Genomic DNA, 25,185 nt, shown 5'->3' on the forward strand with positions numbered 1-25,185 from the left:
TGACAGTCACAGGTGGGGGTATTCAAGAAAACAAAGTATGTTGACAGTCACAGGTAGGGTATTCAAGAACACAAAGTATGTTGACAGTCACAGGTGGGGTATTCAAGAACACAAAGTATGTTGACAGTCACAGATGGGGGTATTCAAGAACACAAAGTATGTTGACAGTCACAGCTGGGGGTATTCAAGAAAACAAAGTATGTTGACAGTCACAGGTGGGGTATTCAAGAACACAAAGTATGTTGACAGTCACAGGTGGGGGTATTCAAGAACACAAAGTATGTTGACAGTCACAGGTGGGGGTATTCAAGAACACAAAGTATGTTGACAGTCACAGGTGGGGGTATTCAAGAACACAAAGTATGTTGACAGTCACAGGTGGGGGTATTCAAGAACACAAAGTATGTTGACAGGCACAGGTGGGGGTATTCAAGAACAAAAAGTATGTTGACAGTCACAGCTGGGGGTATTCAAGAACACAAAGTATGTTGACAGGCACAGATGGGGGTATTCAAGAACACAAAGTATGTTGACAGTCACAGCTGGGGGTATTCAAGAACACAAAGTATGTTGACAGTCACAGGTGGGGGTATTCAAGAACACAAAGTATGTTGACATTCACAGGTGGGGTATTCAAGAACACAAAGTATGTTGACAGTCACAGGTGGGGTATTCAAGAACACAAAGTATGTTGACAGTCACAGGTGGGGGTATTCAAGAACGCAAAGTATGTTGACAGTCACAGGTGGGGGTATTCAAGAACACAAAGTATGTTGACAGTCACAGGTGGGGGTATTCAAGAACACAAAGTATGTTGACAGTCACAGCTGGGGGTATTCAAGAACACAAAGTATGTTGACAGTCACAGCTGGGGGTATTCAAGAACACAAAGTATGTTGACAGTCACAGGTGGGGGTATTCAAGAACACAAAGTATGTTGACAGTCACAGCTGGGGGTATTCAAGAACACAAAGTATGTTGACAGTCACAGGTGGGGGTATTCAAGAACACAAAGTCTGTTGACAGTCACAGCTGGGGGTATTCAAGAACACAAAGTATGTTGACAGGCACAAGTGGGGGTATTCAAGAACACAAATTATGTTGACAGTCACAGGTTGGGTATTCAAGAACACAAAGTATGTTGACAGTCACAGGTGGGGTATTCAAGAACACAAAGTATGTTGACAGGCACAGGTGGGGGTATTCAAGAACGCAAAGTATGTTGACAGTCACAGGTGGGGGTATTCAAGAACACAAAGTATGTTGACAGTCACGGGTGGGGGTATTCAAGAACACAAAGTATGTTGACAGTCACAGGTGGGGGTATTCAAGAACACAAAGTATGTTGACAGTCACAGGTGGGGGTATTCAAGAACACAAAGTATGTTGACAGTCACAGCTGGGGGTATTCAAGAACACAAAGTATGTTGACAGGCACAGGTGGGGGTATTCAAGAACACAAAGTATGTTGACAGTCACAGGTGGGGGTATTCAAGAACACAAAGTATGTTGACAGTCACAGGTGGGAGTATTCAAGAACACAAAGTATGTTGACAGTCACAGGTGGGGGTATTCAAGAACACAAAGTATGTTGACAGGCACAGGTGGGGGTATTCAAGAACACAAAGTATGTTGACAGTCACAGCTGGGGGTATTCAAGAACACAAAGTATGTTGACAGTCACAGGTGGGGGTATTCAAGAACACAAAGTATGTTGACAGGCACAGGTGGGGGTATTCAAGAACACAAAGTATGTTGACAGTCACAGCTGGGGGTATTCAAGAACACAAAGTATGTTGACAGTCACAGGTGGGGGTATTCAAGAACACAAAGTATGTTGACAGTCACAGGTGGGGGTATTCAAGAACACAAAGTATGTTGACAGTCACAGGTGGGGGTATTCAAGAACACAAAGTATGTTGAGGTCACAGGTGGGGGTATTCAAGAACACAAAGTATGTTGACAGGCACAGGTGGGGGTATTCAAGAACACAAAGTATGTTGACAGTCACAGGTGGGGTATTCAAGAACACAAAGTATGTTGACAGTCACAGGTGGGGGTATTCAAGAACACAAAGTATGTTGACAGTCACAGCTGGGGGTATTCAAGAACACAAAGTATGTTGACAGGCACAGGTGGGGGTATTCAAGAACACAAAGTATGTTGACAGTCACAGGTGGGGTATTCAAGAACACAAAGTATGTTGACAGTCACAGGTGGGGTATTCAAGAACACAAAGTATGTTGACAGTCACAGGTGGGGGTATTCAAGAACGCAAAGTATGTTGACAGTCACAGGTGGGGGTATTCAAGAACACAAAGTATGTTGACAGTCACGGGTGGGGGTATTCAAGAACACAAAGTATGTTGACAGTCACAGGTGGGGGTATTCAAGAACACAAAGTATGCTGACAGTCACAGCTGGGGGTATTCAAGAACACAAAGTATGTCGACAGTCACAAGTGGGAGTATTCAAGAACACAAAGTATGTTGACAGTCACAGGTGGGGGTATTCAAGAACACAAAGTATGTTGACAGTCACAGGTGGGGGTATTCAAGAAAACAAAGTATGTTGACAGTCACAGGTGGGAGTATTCAAGAACACAAAGTATGTTGACAGTCACAGGTGGGGGTATTCAAGAACACAAAGTATGTTGACAGGCACAGGTGGGAGTATTCAAGAACACAAAGTATGTTGACAGTCACAGGTGGGGGTATTCAAGAACACAAAGTATGTTGACAGTCACAGCTGGGGGTATTCAAGAACACAAAGTATGTTGACAGTCACAGGTGGGGGTATTCAAGAACACAAAGTATGTTGACAGTCACAGGTGGGGGTATTCAAGAACACAAAGTATGTTGACAGGCACATGAGATCATCTTGTTTGTTAGTCTGTAACTGACCCTGCTTGTCTTCAAAAGGCCTTTATCTTGTTGTTTTTTAACTCATCGAAAAATGATCCATCAGACACGCGTTGTAAAGATACCTGGTTATTTTTGTTCGCCTCAGGGATGGAGTTTTAAACGGACAGCAATTTTAAACGGACAGGAGATTTTATGCGTGGTTAATTTCTTTGCTAAATACCAATTATTTTGGTCCAGAGTATCCTGTTTTTTTGTGTACATACTTAGAAGATAGATCCAAATGTTTCTTTTGCCGTTAAGTTGGATTAAATGTATTTTGTAGACAAGCTAAAAGTGTGGTCCCGGTAAAAACAGGCCCCGATCAACCCATTGCTGATGGTAAGTGGAGTCAACAGAAATGGTGGTTAGACTTTGTCACTTTGCCCTCGACATTCATATTAGTCTATTCTTACGACCAGCATGGGATACTGGGGACCTATTCTACCGCGGAATTCAAGCATTCACTCGCTCATTCACATGCCAAATTTTGGAACAATAAAAACATTGAGATGATTTATAATAAAATATGTCCCTATGTAAGATTTCACCGATGGGTTTTTTCCGCCTCTAAAACAGTTTTACGATTTCCAAAGTAGGCCCTTTCTGTCGGAAATAACTGTGGTAATATACATGATTGTATTGCTTTGTACCCAAACCCCTAGCCCAGGGATTCGATGGAGGCGCGAAGGCGTATCTTTTATTGATGGTTCGTGCTTGTACTGGAGAAGGGGTGAAACCAAATACCTTTTAGTGAAGCATAAAACCTAGCAATTTGACGCATGGTGACTAAACTCTGAAGTAATTTCCTTACACACATTTTTGACTGCCAGCCTGCAAGTTTATTGTTTGAAAAAGATCCGTTTTACTGTTCGCTAAAGGAAGGAAGACCATTTATGCTATCATCGTTAGAACAGTGCTACATATTAGAAAGGATATAAACATGTAAATAAATGAAATTGCCCTGCTGGCGTACCATGTACGATATAAGAATGGCGCTGTATATGCTCAACTTTTACTTACATCACTTTTCTAGCTGGCTACCATTTGTCAGTTGTCATGTCCATTCTATAACCTAGAAGGGACTGCCTCCGTGGTCTAGTGGTAAAACGTCTACCCGGAAAGCGGAGGGTCTGGGGTTCGATCCCCGGCCGCGTCATACTAAAAGACGTTAAAAGATGGCATTTGTCTGGGCGCTCGGCATTAAGGGGCTAAAACAAGGACTGGCCGGCTCGGAGTCAGTATACTGTGTCTGAGTGGGGTGTTCATGTTAAACTCAGTCCGGACTAGTACAAGCAGCCACACACAGGTGCATATATACGTTCTCTGTCTGTTCTAGCTTTTATTCACCTGATGAAGGAGTAAGTATATTTTCCGAAACGTTGTGTTCCTCATAATAAAGAAGTCGACATCCATAAATTCTCTTCCTTATGTCCATCACTTCTAAATGCCTTTCATAGACTTGATCACTGTTCTTTATTTGCATTTATAGGATAGCTACGCGTTAAATCTCAAAGAACAAGGAAGAACGAGGGGTGATAAAACATTGTTCTATTATGACGTCCTTTCTGGAAATGAACATACGCTCGCAACTCGATGACGTCGTAAATTGGATGACATTATTTTTGAGAGTGTAGTGAGTTTTTCCCCTTCGATGTAGTTGAACAACGCAGATAAATGGCCGAACAATCGCTGCGCCCCTCATGGTTTATTCTCCCTGCAGTGTTTTATTGTGAGATAAACATCTCCCACTCGTCGTTTATTCCTCAAATATGACAGACACTAAAAAATGTGTATAACAGCATTTTCGTGAGATGTCTTCAGTCAGATATAGAAAAAGGCCAAAATGCAATCTGTCTGTTGTCCTAAAACTTGAAATACACTCTTTCAGTTGATTTCTTTCGTGAGAATGATTAAGAAAGAAGCAGTGTTCTAATCATATCAGCATCCGCGGTGATATGGCCTTCAAATTAACTGTTTCAATCAAAGCTGGTTATTTTGTTTTGACCAATCAGAATCAAATATTTTCCAAATTCATGGTAGAATAAGCAAGTCGCTCTCAATATTGTTTCTCAAATATTTAACATCATCTCATAAATCACTTTTTCAAGTGTATGTTTTCATAATTTGTAACCTTTCGAAAACTTAACAAAGTTACAAAGAGAATCAAGCCATTTCATGAAGTTATTACGTCGATTTATATTTGATAGCGGAATTAACCATCAATATTGGGGGCAATATATCAGTCACGCCATTTTGTATCGATGCTGACATTTCAGTGATTAAAGCACGTAGCAGATTTTAATGAAACATCGAAAACCACTAGATTCAATGTCGTTATACCACGGCATAGACGCATGGAAGCTGAAATTTACAATCTCATGGATTGACTTACGACAGTTTGGATTAACTGGCACACTCTTTCACTCAACCACATCATGTTATTATACACCTTTTTATCTCAACATTACAATGCTTATCAAGATTGATCTCGACAGCTGTCATGCAGTGAAAGCACGATCGTGTTATAAAAAACGTATTTATTTCGATGGGCAAGATTGCTTCAGCTATTTCATTCAAGACAGAGGTAATTGGGGAGAATTGACATTTGTTTAAGGGCATCACGTTGATGCGGTACTTACCTCCCCAAGAACTGATGTAATTTAAGCCTTGATAAATTGCTACTTCCTTAAGTATCTGACGTGTAGTAATAACTTAGACATCAAATTCTGAATCATATTTGATTCATGGGGTTAATTAATGTGTGGAGGTTTTCTTTGCTTTTTTCACTTCTTCTACAGTTTCATGTGTATAAAGCGAGATCCAAAAACACATTAACCATTCAAGCTGTTATGACCATTGTTGTAATGTACTGACCAATTTATCAAAGTTCATTATTTTTCTTTTACTTGACCAAAGATCACATGTTGCTGAAAGAAACTGTTGATTAAATCGGGATCTGGTGTGTGTGTGTGGCTGCTTGACTGATGCCGATTTATAGCGCCACCAAGTGACTTACCATGCCGTAGTTTAACATGAATACCCCACTCAGACACAGTGTACTCCGAGCCGACCAGTCCTTGTTTAAGCCCTAAATGCCTTAAACAAGGGTAACAACAAGTACCATCGCTAGACAGGGTAACAACAAGTGCCATCTTTTAACGTCTTTTGATATGACACGGCCGGGGATCGGACTCCGGACCTTCTGCTCTCCGGCGGACGCTCTACCACTGGACCACGGAGGCGGTCTCCAACAACAGTACGAAAACACTTTACTAATATACTAATGAGTTCTAAAACCCTTCAACTACAACCACAAATGGAATAACAATTATCCTTAAAGGTGTTGGTAAATGTGAGTAACATGAAGTGTACTGACGTTCCTTTGTAACTGAACAACCTCCTTGGTCTAGTGGTAGAGCGTCCGCCCGGAGAGCGGTAGGTCCGGGGTCGATCCCCGGCAGCGTAATACCAAAAGACGTTAAGAGATGGTACTTGTTGTTACCCTGTCTGGCACTCGGCATTAAGGGGCTAAAACAAGGACTGGTCGGCTCGGAGTCAGTATACTGTGTCTGAGAGGGGTATTCATGTTAAACTGCGGCATGGTATCTCAGTGAGCTAGCACTATAAATCGGCATCAGTCCGGACTAGTACAAGCAGCCACACACACACGTACATGCACGTCGCTATATAAGTGCAATAATCTTGGACGCGACGTTAAACCCCATTTCACCTCACCTCCTTTGTAACTTGTCCAGGACCCCACACAAAATAAAGTGCCCCAACTGTGATGGAAACTCCCAGACTTTAACATCGACTGAAAATAGTACAGCACGTAAACATCCTTTTGCAAGTGGGACCTATCTCCAAACTTTACATGGATGAACAGTTTTACATTATTTATATCTGCTAGAATGCTTTACAAACACAATTTTCTCTAGAATTTAAGATATCTCGCAGCCGTTTATTATGTGTTGTAATCTCCCTATTCTCTATATGGTCTCCACATGCCATCTCAATCCACAGAGACTCGTCTTAACCGAATTACTCATCAACTTGGCCATAGTAATACTGACAAGTGGGTTAGATAATCAGTCTGTATTGAAGGTCAGTGTTACGCTAATGCTTCGTTAATCCGCGTAAATTGAATTTATGCTGTTATGTATGTTATGAGAGTATTCAGCGTAAAGTTAGGAGATGATATATTATAAGGAAAGGATGATTCACGTTAATGTGCACTCGTACCGTTAGACACAGTTGGCATCACATCAGTAAGTGATCTCCTTACACTACATCGAGGGGGCCACGGGTGGTCGAGACGGCTAAGTCGCCACAAGTTGCTGTGAAGAGTTGCGTCCTTTGGGCACGCCAGACACCTATCATTGTGGTTCGCCCCGAAACATTTCGAACATTTCCCATTGAAAACTTATACGTTGAAGTAAACTAACCCTGTTGAAACTGCCACTTTGATATATTACTTCATTCCGCACCTTTTCATCCTGTTTTAAAAGTTGCCCTTAATCTTATCTCGGAGTTTGTTTGGTAAAAAACAACAACACAACACCACAATTTTGCTTTCGAATGCAATCACATATCAAAATGCCATTTTAATCTGTTATTTTTGCCAAGATAACCAAGTTGGAGACGCGTCCATGGTAATCGATATAACCTGATGTCTAAAAAATTAATTGTCCCAGAAAAAAATATGCTTCAGACCAGTGAAAAACAAGAAATTGCCTGCCACAAAAAATACACTGTTGCAAGATGCAAAATATTTCGACTCATAGTTTTATTTTTTTTATAAATGCCTGTCTCCATACAATATCCCAACACACACAGTTTACAGTATTGGGACGATATCTAGATTTACTTTGCTTGCCACGGCTGTACCATCAATTTCCCCTTCGATACATATACGAGGAATAATATTTAAGGGAACCCTGTCATTCCAGCTGTACAAATGAAACTTTGCACATTGAACATGCATAACACGCCGTCTGCGGTGACACATCCTGGTACCTTGCCTGTAAACCAATAAACGTCACAACCACATGGTTAATTGAAGGAAAATGCCTCCCAAAGAGCACATGACAGAAACTGAAAATTTGCACGCAGTAGGAATGATTGCAGCTGGTCATTCACAGGAATGCAGTTGCCAAACGAGATATCCCGACGTATCGGGTGGGGGTTAAGATGGGGGTAGATAGGCTAAGGCCAAGAAAGGTTACTCCAAGGCAAGATCGATATTGTGCACCAATGCGCTGAGGAAGAGATTCATTGTTGCACCTTAACTGAGGGACAACTTAGAGGCTGCCACAAGAATGTGACTTTCGACGTCCAGGTTGAAAGGAGTGTATGGAATTAAGACGTCCTTCCAGAGTGAGTGAGTGAGTGGGGTTTAACGCCGCCTTTTAACATTATTCCAGTTATATCACAGCGTGACAGCTTAATGTGGGAGGAAAGCCCGAAGTGATGCAAGTCTTAGACGTTTACCACTTCGGTGAAACCCACGAGCACGGGTATGGTGCTGACAAACCTTGAAACATAATTGGGGCGAACCGGGATTCGAACCCACAACCATAGGTTTCTTGCGTGCCCAAGGGACGCAACTCTGCACAGCGAATCGCGGCGCCTTCGACGACTGGGCCACCCATGTCCCCGCACCTTAACTGAGGGACAACTTAAAGAATCCGACTTTTGACGTCCAGGTTGAAATCTGAGTGTCTGAAATTAAGACGTCTTTCCAGAGGGAAGCGTCTGGCTTTGGCACACATGCGCCTCAGACAGCAGTGGGACCAGGCGTTTGGAGATCGCCAACAGCGGCATTGAAGATGCATAATGTTAGCTATGAATCGAAGTTCTGTTTACACATGGGGCACGGGTGGCCCAGTCGTCTATGGCGCCGCGATTCGCTGTGAAGAGTAGCGTCCATTGGGCACGCCAGAAACCTATGATTGTGGGTTCGAATCCCGGTTCGCCCCGATTATGTTTCTAGGTTTGTCAGCACCATACCCGTGCTCGTGGGTTTCACCGAAGTGGTAAACGTCTGAGACCTGCATCACTTGGGGCTTTCCTCCCACATTAAGCTGACACGCCGCGATATAACTTGAACACTATTTAAAGTGGCGTTAAAAACCCAACTCACTCACTCACTCTGTTTACCCATGGTAGACAACGTGTTTGGAGACGGCGTGGAAAGAGGAACAGTCCGGCAGCAGTCCAAGAACAGGACAGATAAGGCGGTGGCAGGATCATAGTGCCGACTGGCATCACACAGAACATGATGGACCTGACTATCGTGAAAGGAATTTTTACCTGCCAACGTTATGGGGACCAAATGTTACGTCCAGTGGTCGTCTCATATGCCCAAGGGCAGAACTTTGAGTTCCAGGAAGACAGCGCACGTCCTCACGGAGCTCGTGTTGCAGTCGACTGTCTGAATCAAGAAACAATCACAACATTAACTTCTTTGGTAGGCGATTAGAAGATGGAGTACTAAGTAAGGATAAGACTATGGATGAAGAAGTTTCATAAATTATTATCCTTACTTACAACTTTACTCTGGCCAGCCAAATCTCCAGACATGTCACGATTGAACACCTTTGGGATGATCTGGACCGAAGGGTTTGCAACCGGCCTCAGCGTTCCCAGAATTTGCTTGGGCAGGCCCTGCAAGTAGAATGGCAAGGGGTATCAGTTCCAAAAGATGTCGAGCAGGCATCGATGCTGACGGGCATGGGTAAGAGATTGACCTTGCTACGTCATTTATTTAAGTATCATTTCTGAATAAATTTGGGTGTTCCCTTAAATATTTATTTCTCGAAAATTTTCTGCTCAACTTACAATGAACAATAACATTCGATATGAAATCTTGGGTAAACTATGTGTTTATAATGGCATCTGTTCATATCCTGATGGTGACCTTGCCCTTCGTTTAAAACCGACGTAATTAAGAATTAAGACGTAATGTCTATGCAGATTCGTGTTTTTGGTATTTTCACTTCTTCCGGAGAGGGTTGTAAAAATAACATGCACTTCCTTAAAGTTGGCGATTACACCTTTTCTCTTTTCCAAATGAGACCGCCTCCGTGGTCTTGTGGTAGAGCGTCCGCCCGGAGAGCGGAAGGTCCAGGGTTCGATCCCGGCCGCGTCATACCAAAAGACGTTAAAAGATTGTACTTGTTGTTACCCTGCCTGGCGTTCGGCATTAAGGGGCTAAAACAAGGACTGGTCGGCTCGGAGTCAGTATACTGTGTCTGAGTGGGGTATTCATGTTAAACTGCGGCATGGTATCTCAGTGAGCTAGCACTATAAATCGACATCAGTCCGGACTAGTACAAGCAGCCACACACACACATACACGTGCATGCACGTCGCTATATAAGTGCAATAATCTTGGACGCGACGTTAAACCCCATTTCACCTCACCTCACCTTTTCCAAATGGTTAGGACAGGGTCTAACATTCAGCTGGTACATCCAGGAAACCAATTTATGCAGTGGAAATGCCACTGTTTCACGTTTTAATAGTTGTGTTGTGGACTAACAGTTGTGCGCTTGATCATGAGATCAAGCAAAGATGTTGATCGTTGTTACTGTCATGGGGGGCACGGGTGACCCAGTCGTCGAAGTCGGCGCAATTTGCTGTACAGAGTTGCGTCCTTTGGGCACGCCAAAACCTATGTGGGTTCGAATCCCGGTTCGCCCCGATTATGTTTCTAGGTTTGTCGGCACCGTACCCGTGCTCGTGGATTTCAGCAAAGGGGTAGACGTCAAAGAACTGCATCACTTCGGGCTTTCCTCCCACATTCAGCCAACACGCCGTGATATAACTGGAATACTGTTAAAAGCGGCGTTGAACACAACTCACTCACTCACTGTTACTGTCATGTTTGCACGCACAATAGAAAGAACTATATATTAATATGTATGCATGTAAATGTCAACAATGGCAGCCATGGCAGCATTGTCGAAATTTAAAATTTTGGTTTTCTGAGACTAAAAGCCTAAGCTAGATTATGGCATGTTGCGCTGACCACGTCTCCAAAAGACGAAAACCCAGCGCCATAATAGGACTAAGATTTGTCCATGATGCTAAAATATAAGGATGGGGAAATTTTTGCAAATGGCATAAGAATATTCTTCTCTGGTGCCAAAAAACCCAGGGAACTGAAACTAAAGACGATAAGTAGCACTGTAATGGAGTTCTATGGAATGACTGATATTTTTTTTCTGAATTGAAAAATATATAAAAACTGAGATGAAGCATTACGTACAATGAGAGTTGTTCATGACATTAATACGGAATTTGAAAACGTGATTACATAAGAAAGAAAAATCAAATCGCACAGAGCAAGGATTAAATCAAAGGGCAAAGGAACACTACATGGCTTAAATGATTTTCTCAAAGCGTCTTTGCAATTACATTTTTTTGCAAATTCAAAGAAAACTGTTCCACGCGTTCGTTTTGAACATACATTGATTCAGATGTTCTTTGAACGTTGGTAGACAATGGATTCTGCTTTTAGCAGTGATTTCTTATGATTATGGAATGTTTTTGTCGCTTTTATTTATTATTAAAGAAATAAATCAGGAAACAAGAACATAAATATTTTATGTACGACTTCTCCAACCACATTAGCCAGTTTTATGTCTCCAGTAGTCACAACCATATATATCTGATGAGATTGACAGTCTTTGATCTGACAGGATTCAGTCGTTCAAAAACATAACTGTTTACATATAAATATGGCTATAGTTCTTTTGAGCATTGGGCGTTAAACATCACGAGAATTGAGTCATTGTTTATGTTTCCCGTGTTGGCCGTTAGGATAGTTACGAAATGGTTCTTGAGACCCGAGTCAGTTGAAAGAAAACTGGTTCAAACATTCATATCTCTCTCTCTCTCTCTCTCTCTCTCTCTCTCTCTCTCTCTCTCTCTCTCTCTCTCTCTCTCTCTCTCTCTCTCTCTCTCTCCAATCCAATCAGCATACACACGCTAATAGATGACAGGCGTACGGGATCAATGGGGTTTTTATAAATGTGTGCCATTGATGATGGATGGTCTGATTCATGTCAAGGATGACTTCGTTGCAAATACATTGACATCTTGACCTTCTGTTTAGCCATAAAAAAAACTTTACTTCCTCGTGAGAGAAATCAGGTCATGCGGTCGTTTCATAACAATATAACAATTGTTTGCCAATCCTAGCTTGTTTAAATGTCAAACGAAGATAAATCAGTGGCACAAACAAATACGATATTCTGTTGTAGCAGTGTCATTAGCTAAAAGATTATTGGCCGAATGTAGCCTGTTTTTCAATATTTTCTTTTTAAAAGGACATCTGTTTATATGTGCAACGGTCTAAGCAACGTATTTGGGTTTAGGTAGAAGGTTAGCTTTCGCGTAATATTGGGTGGTGTGTTGAAACAAGGATTTGCCGTATCCACCTTCTGTTAACTCACCTAGGTTAAGAAATATTTTACTTCCACCTTTTGATAATTTACCTAGGGTTCAAAAGTTTACACCGTCATTGACTCATGGGATGCGACAGGTCCAATGTTCTGGAATTAGCTGTGCTGTGGATGTCTTAAAGCATATGTACCACAAACATGTGATGAGTCAGCAATTTTTCCAGAATTTAACACAAAAGCCAATTAATGCCCAAATGTCAAGACCGCCTCCGTGGTCTAGTGGTAGAGCGTCCGCCGGGAGAGCGGAAGGTCCGAGGTTCGATCCCCGGCCGCGTCATACCAAAAGACGTTTAAAGGTGGTACTTGTTGTTCCCCTGTCTGGCGTTCGGCATTAAGGGGTTAAAACAAGAACTGGTCGGCTCGGAGCCAGTATACTGTGCGGATGGCCCAGTCGTCTAAAGCGCCGCGATTCGCTGTGCAGAGTTGCGTTCCTTGGGCACGCCAGAAACCTATGATTGTTAGTTCGAATCCCGGTTCGCCCCGATTATGTTTCTAGGTTTGTCAGCACCATACCGAAGTGGTAAACGTCTGAGACCTGCATCACTTCGGACTTTTCTCCCACATTAAGCTGACACGCCGCGATATAACTGAAAAAATTTAAAAGCGGCGTTAAATCCAACTCACTCACTCACTCACTCACTCACTCACTCACTCTATCTTCGACTAAATACAGGTATCAACTCGAACCGGGAAGTGGCATTTCATGATGTCCGTAAAAAGATGGAATCCCAAACTACGATGTTTTCAGTGATTGTCAGTATTGACGTTTCCCTATGAAAGAATCTAATGAAAGAGACTAGAGTGAATAAATTCGTGATGTGACTGTGGCATTTCAAAGTGAACGACATTTTTTTTCATCCCGTCAATCCAAATTGGTCATTTTTTTATATTTTTTGAGTTTCCTACTAAAACATTTCTGAATAATCTGTGTTATTAGGTCCTTCAAACTATCCCTGACACGTTGGTTCAACTTCCATGAACAATGAAATCTGATTGAAGAATGCTGTACAACTGCTGTCAAAACGTGGATGTTTTTCCTCTCTTCAAGCCAGACTCATGAGCAGTTTTGAAATATCATCAATACGTTTAAAGCTCCAAACTTCAAGCAGTTAATGTTATTGCGGCACTCAATTCGAGGCAACAATGCTCGTTTTTTGGATCATTAAATGAAGATGTTATCTTAAATTACAACCCCAGTCAATTGAAAAAAAACGGTGTCTGGTTTAATGCTTCTACTCACGTCCTCAACATGAATAGAGCGTTGCGTTTTGACGTTTAAAAAGTATAAGAAGCGTCGCGATGTGAGGACCAATTTGTCTCTTGGCACACAAAACATTCGATTGACTCCGGGAGTCGTGTATCGTTAAAACCAGTAACGTAAAATTTGTCAAAATTGTCTCTCATGTTTGATTTTATGTTTCAACACAAACGTTGATTCCAATGGGGTTTTTCCCCCTTCCGAAAGGTTTAAACGTTGCAAGCGCCTAATGGTATTGTTTGGTTGTTGTTTTTTGTAGGGACTGGATTTTTACCAGCGATTTTTAACTTCCTACGCGAATTGGAAACTATAACGTTATCTAACTACTTCGTGTTGCCGACAAATCAAATTCTGAGAATATTGGATAAGGAAAGATGTGTCGTTCTCGTTCTCAAAATCATTTTTATCGCTTTTTATCTTAAGTGTCTGCATAAAGAGGCCTAAGATGTCAACGCATATGCACATGCATTTTCTATGGTAGACGTTGGAGTGCACACGAAATCCGACAGCGCAATTTGGGAGATTTATTTCTACAGGTCTGCACGTGACCCTGAGTGTTAAACCGACTCCGTGGTGGAGCGGATCAAGCATCTGTCTGTACAAGCAGACAGACACACGCACGCACGTACGCACGCAAGCACGCACGTACGCACGCACGCATGCTTACATACACACTACACACCACGCACGCACTACACATGCACTTCACACGAGGACATACACGAACCACACACGCTGCACACACAGCAGAGAGAGACACACTCACACACGCACGTGCATTTACGTCGCAATTTCAGTGAAATTTACTTGAACGCAAAGGTAAACACCATATTTGAAATATGAAGAACATATGATAATAAACGATGAACGAGTAGGGAATACTTCATTTAGAACATAAGCATGAGTATGTTGGACCATTTCACATCGCATCAATGATGACCGATAACGGATTGCAACGCTCTCGTGTCGCCAGGTGGACTAAAGCTATTCCAGGCATTGTTCAGATCGTGCTGTATCAATGACAGGTGTAGGATTGCAACGTTCTTGTGTCGACCAAGTGGACTAATTCTATTCTAAGCATTGTTTAGATTTGGGGATACTTGCTGAATGAACACGAAAGCTTACAAACTACCTTGCTCAATCAACCATGACATGACGAGGTGAGGTGAAAATGATTTTAGCGTGTCGTCCAAGATTATTGAACTTATATAGCGACGTGCATGCACGTGTATGTGTGTGTGGCTGCTTGTACTAGTCCGGACTGATGTCGATTTATAGTGCTAGCTCACTGAGATACCATGCCGCAGTTTCACATGAATACCCCACTCAGACACAGTATACTGACTCCGAGCCGACCAGTCCTTGTTTTAGCCCTTTAATGCTGGGCGCCAGACAGGGTAACAACAAGTACCATCTTTTAACGTCTTTTGGTATGATGCGGCTGGGGATCAAATCCCGGACCTTCCGCTCTCCGGGCGGACCCTCTACAACTAGACCACGGAGGCGGTCACAAAGAGATGTGACTGTATCTGACATATATTTTGTAGACGGTATCTTGATACTTGTTACGGAGAGTGGATGTATGGGTGTATACTGCTTTGAACAGTGCGTCAGTTATATCAATTCTAGGAAGTTTGATGTGGGTGTGAGTGAGTTTCCGTGATCCATTCGTATAATTTGCGTCATTGTTTTTCCTTTTGCGTCCAATGAATGCTTTTGCTTCGTGGATGGCTTTTCTGTTAAGCATATTTTGAAAGTACTTAATCATTGCAAGTTTGTTCATATTTCAAAGGTCAGTTCATACACCAATATGATATGATGTAATGTCCACAATAAAATATGTCACTTTGAGTTGGTCGAAGTGATGCAGGTCTAAGACGTTTACCACTTTGGCGAAACCCACGAGAACGGATGTGGTGCTGACGAACCTAGAAACATAATCAGTGTTAATTTGGCATTCAAACCAACTATAGGGGAAAGACAACTCTTTACGATGCGTTGGGGCATCTTTGACCACTGGGCAACTGGTGACCCGAGATTGTATTCAACAACCTGTAATTGACTGATGAGGTTAATCCAGCTAAGGCACTATTCAGTAAGCCTAGCGTGTGTTGGTGGTTTTGTAGAACAAAGTAAATATTTTCACAATATTTCAAAACGTTTTTGTCTTTTTTTAACTCTGAGCTGATTTTTGTCTACTTTCGACATGACCCTTTGAGACCTCGTACACGAATTGGTCGTTAGTGCACCCTGCTTCTAAAAAAGGTCAACTCATTGGAATAGGGTGCGATCTAGCTGATTGTGTGTCTCAACGATATGGAGCGTGGCTCATGCGGTCGAGCAGAGGCTGATCTTGTCCAATTTAGAGTGAGTGAGTGAGTTGGGTTTAACGCCGCTTTTAACAGTATTCCAGTTATATCGTGGCGTGTCAGCTTAATGTTGGAGGAAAGCCCGAAGTGATGCAGGTCTCAGACGTTTACCAGTTCGGCGAAACCCACGAGCACGGGTATGGGGCTGACAAACCTAGAAACATAATCGGGCGAACCGGGATTCGAACCCACAATCATAGGTTTCCGGCGTGCCCAAGGGACGTAACTCTGCACAGCAAATCCCGGCGCCTTAGACGACTGGGCCACCCGTGCCCCCGGTCCAATTTAGAGGCCGGTAATTAAGATACAGCTAGAATATTGACTCTGGGGTAAAACAACAATCATTCACTCGTTAGTACTATGATTTATTACCTACGAGGGCATTCATAAAAATCAAATGTGACCTCGGGTCATTTCACGTCACGAGACAACAGTGTATTGTTTCCGTCATCCGGACGGCATTCAAATCTTATTGTGACGTGAGGATGAAATGACGTCACACTAGAAACGACGTCATAGCTGAAGATTGTTGACGTAATTCGACAAATTGTGGTTCCGCTGCTGTTGCGACTTGCTGTCCTTACAGGTCAACACAACAATTCGTCTCTGTATGTAGACATCTTATTCGCTAATAAATAGAACATTATAGTCGTGTTCATGTCATACAATGTTTACGAAACGAGTGCCTATTTCATGTATTTCCCTCGCTTTCACTCGGGAAATACCGGAATTTAGACACTCGTGTCGTAAATATATACTGAACCGCAAAAGAAACGTCACCATGGATAGATATATGAGAAACCTTATTTGTCCAAACAGTGTAGACATACTTTGAGACATATTAAAACGATGAAATTTGGCAAAACTGATCATCAAGGTTGAAATTAAAGTGTCAAAGGTGTTCTTAAAGTGAAACACAACACTAGTCTCTGAGAAAATGGCATCACAAGTCAGTATCTCGTGTGTCCGCATGTGCATTTCAATTTGCACGGGACTCACGTGCATCGGGTTACCATGGCCGTTGCCGTGATGCGTTTGGGCGATCGGTTTTTTTGTAATCTACTTTTTTATCTTCAAATTTCATTTTTCCGGACAAGGTAATGTTAAATTTTAGAAAATTTGACAAAAATTACCCAGATATTTAAATGACAACTTTTCATGCAAAGTTACTTGGGGTGACGTTTCTTTTGCGGTTCAGTATAGTATGACATGAACATATCTATAATATCCTCTATCTTCTGTTTCTTGTTTCTTTCTTGTTCTTTAAATGTAAAATTTGCTCTAATCGCTTTACTGCTGTAATAGTTGTGACACACACTCCTTCACCCCAGAACTGTCTCACTCTTTCATCCCAGATTGTACAGGAGGCACGTTTGAATCATTAATTCCATTCTGATGAGCAATTCAGCCATGAATGATTCGTAACGCTAGACATGTTTGCAGTGATTAACTTGGTGGAGACTTTCACGATCAATGATGTCATATGAAGGAATGTGTCCGTGAATATGAAATCCGGTGGCAAAGCTGGGAATAATTTTTTTCTGTTCTGATTAATTTGTGTCCGTAACGCAAATATTAAGTCAAACATTTTTTTAAACAAGGTCCACCCCTTCCACATCCTGAAATTAAATGTAAACTGTCAAAATTAATGGTGAGTCTGATAAAGTCATAATTGAAGTTTAAAGGTTTGTTTGGGGGGATGATGGGGCGTGATTGGTCGGTACACAGTGAAACATCTTGAACCTGAGGTGAGGTGAGGCGAAATGGAGTTTAACGTCGGGTTCAAGATTATTTCACTTTTACTACACATTGGGTGTGTCTTGACCGAATCACCGGTAGATTCCAAGAAAACGTGTGCACAGCTGATTGCTGTTTCCGGCTTAGTTTATGAGAAAATACACAGGGTAATCTTAATCCCTGGATGTAAAACAATGCCTAGCAGGACAAAAAATACAATTTAAACGGCAAATCAACATGTCTGGTGACTTTTTATCTCAAATTTCGAATTTGTACTGACCAAGTTTCTCATCACCCGTTCGTTTACCGGACTTCGCTGAAGGGGTAGATCTGCGGTTTAATTTTTTCCTGTGCTTGATATTCGATTTTTTTGTCTGCAAAATACTGAATCCGCTAGAGGAGGGTGCGCATTATACATGGGTGCGCACTATACTCATGAAAATACGGTATGTCGGTTTTATAGTGTTAATCCGCTGTGGAACCATACCGCGGGTTAACATGTAAACCCCACTCAGACACAGTATACTGACTCCGAGCCGACCAGTCCCTTATGGACCCGTGAAGATCCGGGGTAGAATAGGTCTTCAGCAACCCATGCTTGCCGCAAAAGGCGACTTTGCTTGTCGTGAGAGTCGACTAACGGGATCGGGTGGTCAGGCTCGCTGACTTGGTTGATGCATGTCATCGATCCCAATTGCATGGATCGATGCTCATGATATTAATCACTGAATTGTCTGGTCCTGACTCGATTATTTACAGACCGCCGTCATATAGCTGGAATATTGCTGAGTGCGGCGTTAAACAACAAACCAATCAACCAACAGTCCCTTCTGGAGGCCGCCAGGTAGGGTCACAACAAGTTCACTCAGCTGTATTCCAGCTATATGACGGCGGTCCCAAGTCTGGACCAGACTGTCCAGTGACTGACATTATGAACATCAATCTACACAATTGAGATACGATGACATGCATCAACAAAGTCGGAGACTGACAACCCGATCCCTCTAGGCACCTCTTACGACAATCATGGGCAGCTGAAGACCAATTATGATTTATAAACTGGATCTTCACGAGTCTCTTTCAACGTCTTTTGGTATGACGCGGCCGGGGATCGAACCCCGACCATTATCCGCAGTTCGAGTGCTAATATTGTGTCGATAAGGATTCTACCGGAACCGTCAAATAATCATTGTTGAAATTAAAGCCACATATCGAGTTAAATAAGTTCGAGTTAACGAGGCTTCGTTGTATACATATGTCATATTTTCTTGATATTGGTGGTTATGTCGCACTTACATCAAAGGATGAAATGAAAAAGAATAACAACTTGTTTTTCGATCTGTCGATTTTCGATCTTACTCACATGTCCCGTTAAATAGTTTATATCAACCTCAGCAGTGCCAAGCTAACTGTATATCATTCGGCCCGTGAAGATCCGGGGTAGAATAGGTCTCCAGCAACCCATACTTGCCGTAAAAGGCGACAATGCTTGCCATAAGAGGCGACAAACGGGATCGGGTGGTCAGGCTCGCTGCCTTGGTTGATGCATGTCATCGATCCCAATTGCGTGGATCTATGCTCATGATGTAAATCACTGGATTGCCTGGTCCTGACTCGATTATTTGCAGACCGCCGTCAAAAAGCTGGAATATTGCTGAGTGTGGCATTAAATAACACCAAGCAAGCATATTATTCAGACATATCAACGCAACTGCAGCCTTAGTAGTACCGAACTCAGTGTACCACTCAACAATATCAACGTCCAATGTAAAATATCAACCTTGGCAAAACTAACCTGATTATGACGGCACCATCCTTCACATCACGCCATGATCGGCCTCTGAAATAATGTGAAACATTTATCACACCAGTTGTCAAAACAGACAGCTTGTGAAATATTCTGATTAAATAAAACACCAATTCAGTAAGAGTCGTTCAGGCTGCCTCCCATATTGGATTTGAGTCAGCAGCTTAGATAATTGATGGATAGTTTCTCATTCGGTCAAATTGTGTCTGGTGTTTAGATCTGATTTGTGCGATGTCGTTATTATGCCGTTCAGTGAGAGAGCTGTTTGGGGCAACTCATCGAGCTGTTGTGGCTGAGGTTGGACTCCTGCTGTGGCTGGACTCCTGCTGTGGCTGGACTTCTGCTGTGGTTGGACTCCTGCTGTGGTTGGACTCCTGCTGTGGTTGGACTCCTGTTGTGGTTGGACTCCTGCTGTGGCTGGACTTCTGTTGTGGTTGGACTCCTGCTGCGGTTGGACTCCTGCTGTGGCTCGACTCCTGCTGTGGCTGGACTCCTGCTGTGCTTGGACTCGAGCTGTGGCTGGACTCCTGCTGTGGCGGGACTCCTGCTGTGGCGGGACTCCTGCTGTTGCTGGACTCCTGCTGTACTTGGACTCGAGCTTTGGCTCGACTCCTGCTGTGTCTGGACTCCTGCTGTGGTTGGACTTCTGTTGTGGCTGGACTCCTGCTGTGTCTGGGCTCCTGCTGTGGTTGGACTTCTGCTGTTTCGGGACTCCCGCTGTGTCGGGACTCCTGCTGCGTCTGGCCTCATGTTGTGGTTGGACTCCTGATGTGGCTGGACTCCTGCTGTGGTTTGACTCGAGCTGTGTCTGGACTCCTGTTGTGTCTTGACTCCTGCTGTTGCTGGACTCCTGCTGTGGCTAGACTCCTGCTGAGGCTTGACTCCTGCTGTGGCTGGACTCCTGCTGTGGCGGGATTCCTGCTGTGGCTTGTCTCCTGCTGTGGTTAGACTCGAGCTGTGTCTGGACTCCTGTTGTGGTTGTACTCCTGCTGTGGTTGGACTCCTGTTGTGGTTGGACTCCTGCTGTGGTTGGACTCCTGCTGTGGCTGGACTCCTGCTGTGGCGGGATACCTGCTGAGGCTTGACTCCTGCTGTGGTTGGACTCCTGCTGTGGCTGGACTCCTGCTGTGGCGGGATTCCTGCTGTGGCTTGTCTCCTGCTGTGGTTAGACTCGAGCTGTGTCTGGACTCCTGTTGTGGTTGGACTCCTGCTGTGGTTGGACTCCTGTTGTGGTTGGACTCCTGCTGTGGTTGGACTCCTGCTGTGGCTTGACTCCTGCTGTGGTTGGACTTGAGCTGTGGCTGGACTCCTGCCGTGGTTGGACTTCTGCTGTGTCAGGACTTCTGCTGTGGCTGGACTCCTGCTGTGTCGGGACTCCTGCTGTGTCGGGACTCCTGCTGTGTCTGGACTCCTGCTGTGGCTGGACTCCTGATGTGTCTGGACTCCTGTTGTGGTTGGACTCCTGTTGTGGTTGGACTCCTGCTGTGGCTAGACTCCTGCTGTGGTTGGACTCCTGCTGTGGCTGGACTCCTGCTGTGGTTGGACCCGAGCTGTGGCTGGACTCCTCCTGTGGTTCGACTTCTACTGTGTCCGGGCTCCTGCTGTGGCTGGACTCCTGATGTGTCTGGACTCCTGTTGTGGTTTGACTCCTGCTGTGGCTGGACTCCTGCTGTGGCTGGACTCCTGCTGTGGCGGGACTCCTGCTGCTGCTGGACTCCTGCTGTGGCGGGACTCCTGCTGTGGCGGGACTCCTGCTGTGGCGGGACTCCTGCTGTTGCTGAACTCCTGCTTTGGCTGGACTCCTGCTTTGGCGGGACTCCTGCTGTGGCGGGACTCCTGCTGTTGCTGGACTCCTGCTGTGCCTCGACTCCTGCTGTGGCGGGACTCCTGCCGTGGCGGGACTCCTGCTGTGGCGGGACTCATGCTGTTGGTGGACTCCGTCTGTGGCGGGACTCCTGCTGTGGCGGGACTCCTGCTGTGGCGGGACTCCTGCCGTGGCGGGACTCCTGCTGTGGCGGGACTCCTGCTGTGGCGGGACTCCTGCTGTGGCGGGACTCCTGCTGTGCGGATTCAGGCAACAAACACTTACTTTTTATGCAGATTGTGTCAGTGATGGGTATTACCGGTGAGCCAGGACTTCCTTTCCCTTTTTCGCGGACTCCTGGTGTCATCATTGATTTTCAGTGACACATTCAGATATTTTTCACCACTGTCACTGTCACTGAACATTTTACGCCCAATGGAATGTGTTTCGCAGATAACCGAGACAGATTACTCTCTGGCGTTGACGTTTTATAGTATGGTGCCTCGCCGTTTTATATTGTGGCGACACAGGGTTTCCTTGAGATGCATACATCAAGACAAATGAACGGGATAGTTAGATATCTGATGACTTATTTCTTCCTGTTTTATCAAAAGTTCTGATGGCAAGTACGAAAGCGTGTATAAGTGAGTGATTGATCAAAAGTTTTATGTCGTAGTGGCCTTGTTTCAGTCACATAGCGTTTGGTCTAGATCTAACAACGCTTATAACAGTAACCACAGTCACTGGATTCTGGCATGCCCAAGGGAGGTAACTCTATATGGCGAATAACGGCGCCTCAGAAGACCAGGCCACCCGTGCCCCCATATAGCGACGAGAACACGTTTTGGACATCAAAACGCTTGTTATAGCATGTATATATATGCATGTAGATATAAGCATGAAATGTCAACGCCAGAGACTAATCAGATTCTAGTGGGCGTAGAAGGTAAAAGAGGTGACAGTCATATGAATAGGTCACTGACAATCAGTCATTAAAATCAGTGATGACACCAGGTGTTCACGAAAAGAATCAAAGTATCTTGTACACTTGATAGTTACTACGGCGATGTATTATCGACTAATAAGTTTAAATGGTAAACACCGAACAGTACAAAGACGTGATGAAGTGGGAATCTGGTGCTCGCTTTGTGACTTGGCTCATTGCGTACCATGCTACACCGATGGCTTGTGGCCTTATTAATTATTTCAGTCACTTGTTTGTCTGGCCCAGACGCGATTATGCACAGGCCACTGATACATGTATTCACTTGCAAACTGTTTTTGAAACGAGAAACGCCAGTTGCACTCGTGTGATCAGAATGCAAGAAAGTTTTTTTATAAAAATATTTATGTTAAAGTATTTTTTTCATTTGAAACACTTTTTTATCAATTCAGTTCTGTAACAAGTTTGGTTGAGGTCATATGGTATCTGATTTGACAAAGAAACACGTATTTTCATGATCGAAATATGGTCGTAAGTTGAAATTTCTCAAGATCAATACCGAGCGCTCTGCGTGAAGAGAGAGGTACCAAAATCGGAAAAAATCTTATTTTTATTACATTGGGTTCACAAACAGACAATCAAATGCTTTTTGTTCACATTGTGCAAATAGTAAACATCATTACGTCGTATGTTTACCAAATCATATGATTTTTACGGGTGTATAAGTCTTTAATATTACCCCTGTGATATTGAGTTTATGCATCGGCAATATTTCATCCACAAAGCGACCATGCGGTGTTATTACTACGTGTTCACAGCTACGTCACGTGTTCGTCAGTGGAAACTATAAATGATCCAACTTCCAACCAAACAAATAAGTCTCATACGGATGGCAAAGTGCCGTCGTGCCCTGTCTGTGCAGATCGTTTATATTGGCGATAACCTCTGGTTTCCCCGACACAGACTCGGGTATTTACAGGTTAGAAAATAGTTGTTATATTGCGGACATGGACGTGCACCATCTTGACTCCCAAACTGGAGGGAGAATGCTGAACATGGCTAAGGGGAGGTAACTCTTTCTGTGTTGCAAGTAGAGAAGCGAACAATCTTGGTAAAATCACCACTTTATATCTACAAAAGTCAAATCTCTCTGTAAAAGTAACAGAGATGAGTTTGGGTGCATTTTCAAATATAATTAACTCTCGGGGCAAATGCTGATGTGGCTACAAATAAACAATGGCGGTGTCCTTTAAATTTCCCAGATCAGAAAAGCAGGAACTTAGCATTTTCTTCTCTCAGAATTATTGTCCCACAGTTATGGTTAGGAAGCCACATTATCCCAAGATGACAATCCACAGCACCTAACAATTTAATAAATATACCAAATGCCTGTGTGGTGAGTGAGGGAGTTGAGTTTCAACAGCATTCCAGTTTTATCACGGCGTGTCAGCTTAATGTGTTAGGAAATCCCGAAGTGATGCAGGTCTCAGACGGTTACAACTTTGGTGAAACCCACGAGAACGGGAATGGTGCTGACAAACCTAGCAACGTCATCATGGGGAACCGGGATTTGAACCCAGGATCATAGGTTTCAGGCGTGCCCACGGGACAGCTAATTGCAGTGAGTTTTTTTACGAGTGAGCCACCCGTCCCCCCGTCTGTGAGGTGAACATGTATGCATGGATGCTTGGGTAATGTGGTACTAAGTCGTTCAGCATGGAAGGGGCGGTCGAGTAGCCTAGTAGTTAAAGCGTTCGCTCGTCACGCCGAAGACCCGGGTACATGGGTACAATGAGTGAAGCCCATTTCTGGTGTTCCCCGCAGTGATATTGCTGGAATGTTGCTAAAAGCAGCGTAAAACCATACTCACTCACTCACTCACTCACTCACTCACTCGTTCAGCATGGAGGGATAATGGCAGAGTCTCTTGAGAGTGTGTTAATGTTGTTTTATGCAGCAGTCAGCAAAATCCCATCCAGTTCATGGTGACCTAAACATAATCAAATCACTTGAATGTAACCGTGACCTTGTCAAGGTAGCGAGTTATTGTTACAGTAAAGTACGGTTATAACGAACTCAAAGGGACTACTAATTTTAGTTCGTTATAGCCGTAGTTCGTTATAAGCATATATACAGTATAACAACAGCAAATAGTCGGGACCACAAAAGTTCGTTATATCCGTCAGTTCGTTATAAGCATGTTCGTTATAACCGTAGTTTACTGTATTTGTTTGAAACCCGTAATAAACAACCAACCTTGTACCCATATCATATATGCAGCAGTTCTTCTGTAGTGTTCATATTAGTGACAAGACTTCAAATAGTGTTCATATATACAGCAGGAATTATGTAGTGTTCATATAAGTAGCAGGTCATCTTCTGTAGTGTTCATATATGCAGCAGTTCTTCTGTAGTGTTCATATTAGTGACAAGACTTCAAATAGTGTTCATATATACAGCAGGAATTATGTAGTGTTCATATAAGCAGCAGGTCATTTTCTGTAGTGTTTATATATGCAGCAGTTCTTCTGTAGTGTTCATATTAGTGACAAGACTTCAAATAGTGTTCATATATACAGCAGGAATTATGTAGTGTTCATATAAGTAGCAGGTCATCTTCTGTAGTGTTCATATATGCAGCAGTTCTTCTGTAGTGTTCATATTAGTGACAAGACTTCAAATAGTGTTCATATATACAGCAGGAATTATGTAGTGTTCATATAAGCAGCAGGTAATCTTCTGTAGTGTTTATATATGCAGCAAGTCTTCTTCTGTAGTGTTCATATAAGCAGCGAGTCTTCTGTTCATAATCATTTGAAAGGACCATTCGGGAACTGGACAACCCGAACCCACGGAGAACCATACCCAAGTGTTATTGTCGGTCTCGTACCCAA

Source organism: Haliotis rufescens, unplaced genomic scaffold (genome assembly GCF_023055435.1).
Source record: "Haliotis rufescens isolate VD_foot unplaced genomic scaffold, xgHalRufe1.0.p SCAF_55, whole genome shotgun sequence".
Classification (NCBI taxonomy): Eukaryota; Metazoa; Mollusca; class Gastropoda; order Lepetellida; family Haliotidae; genus Haliotis; species Haliotis rufescens.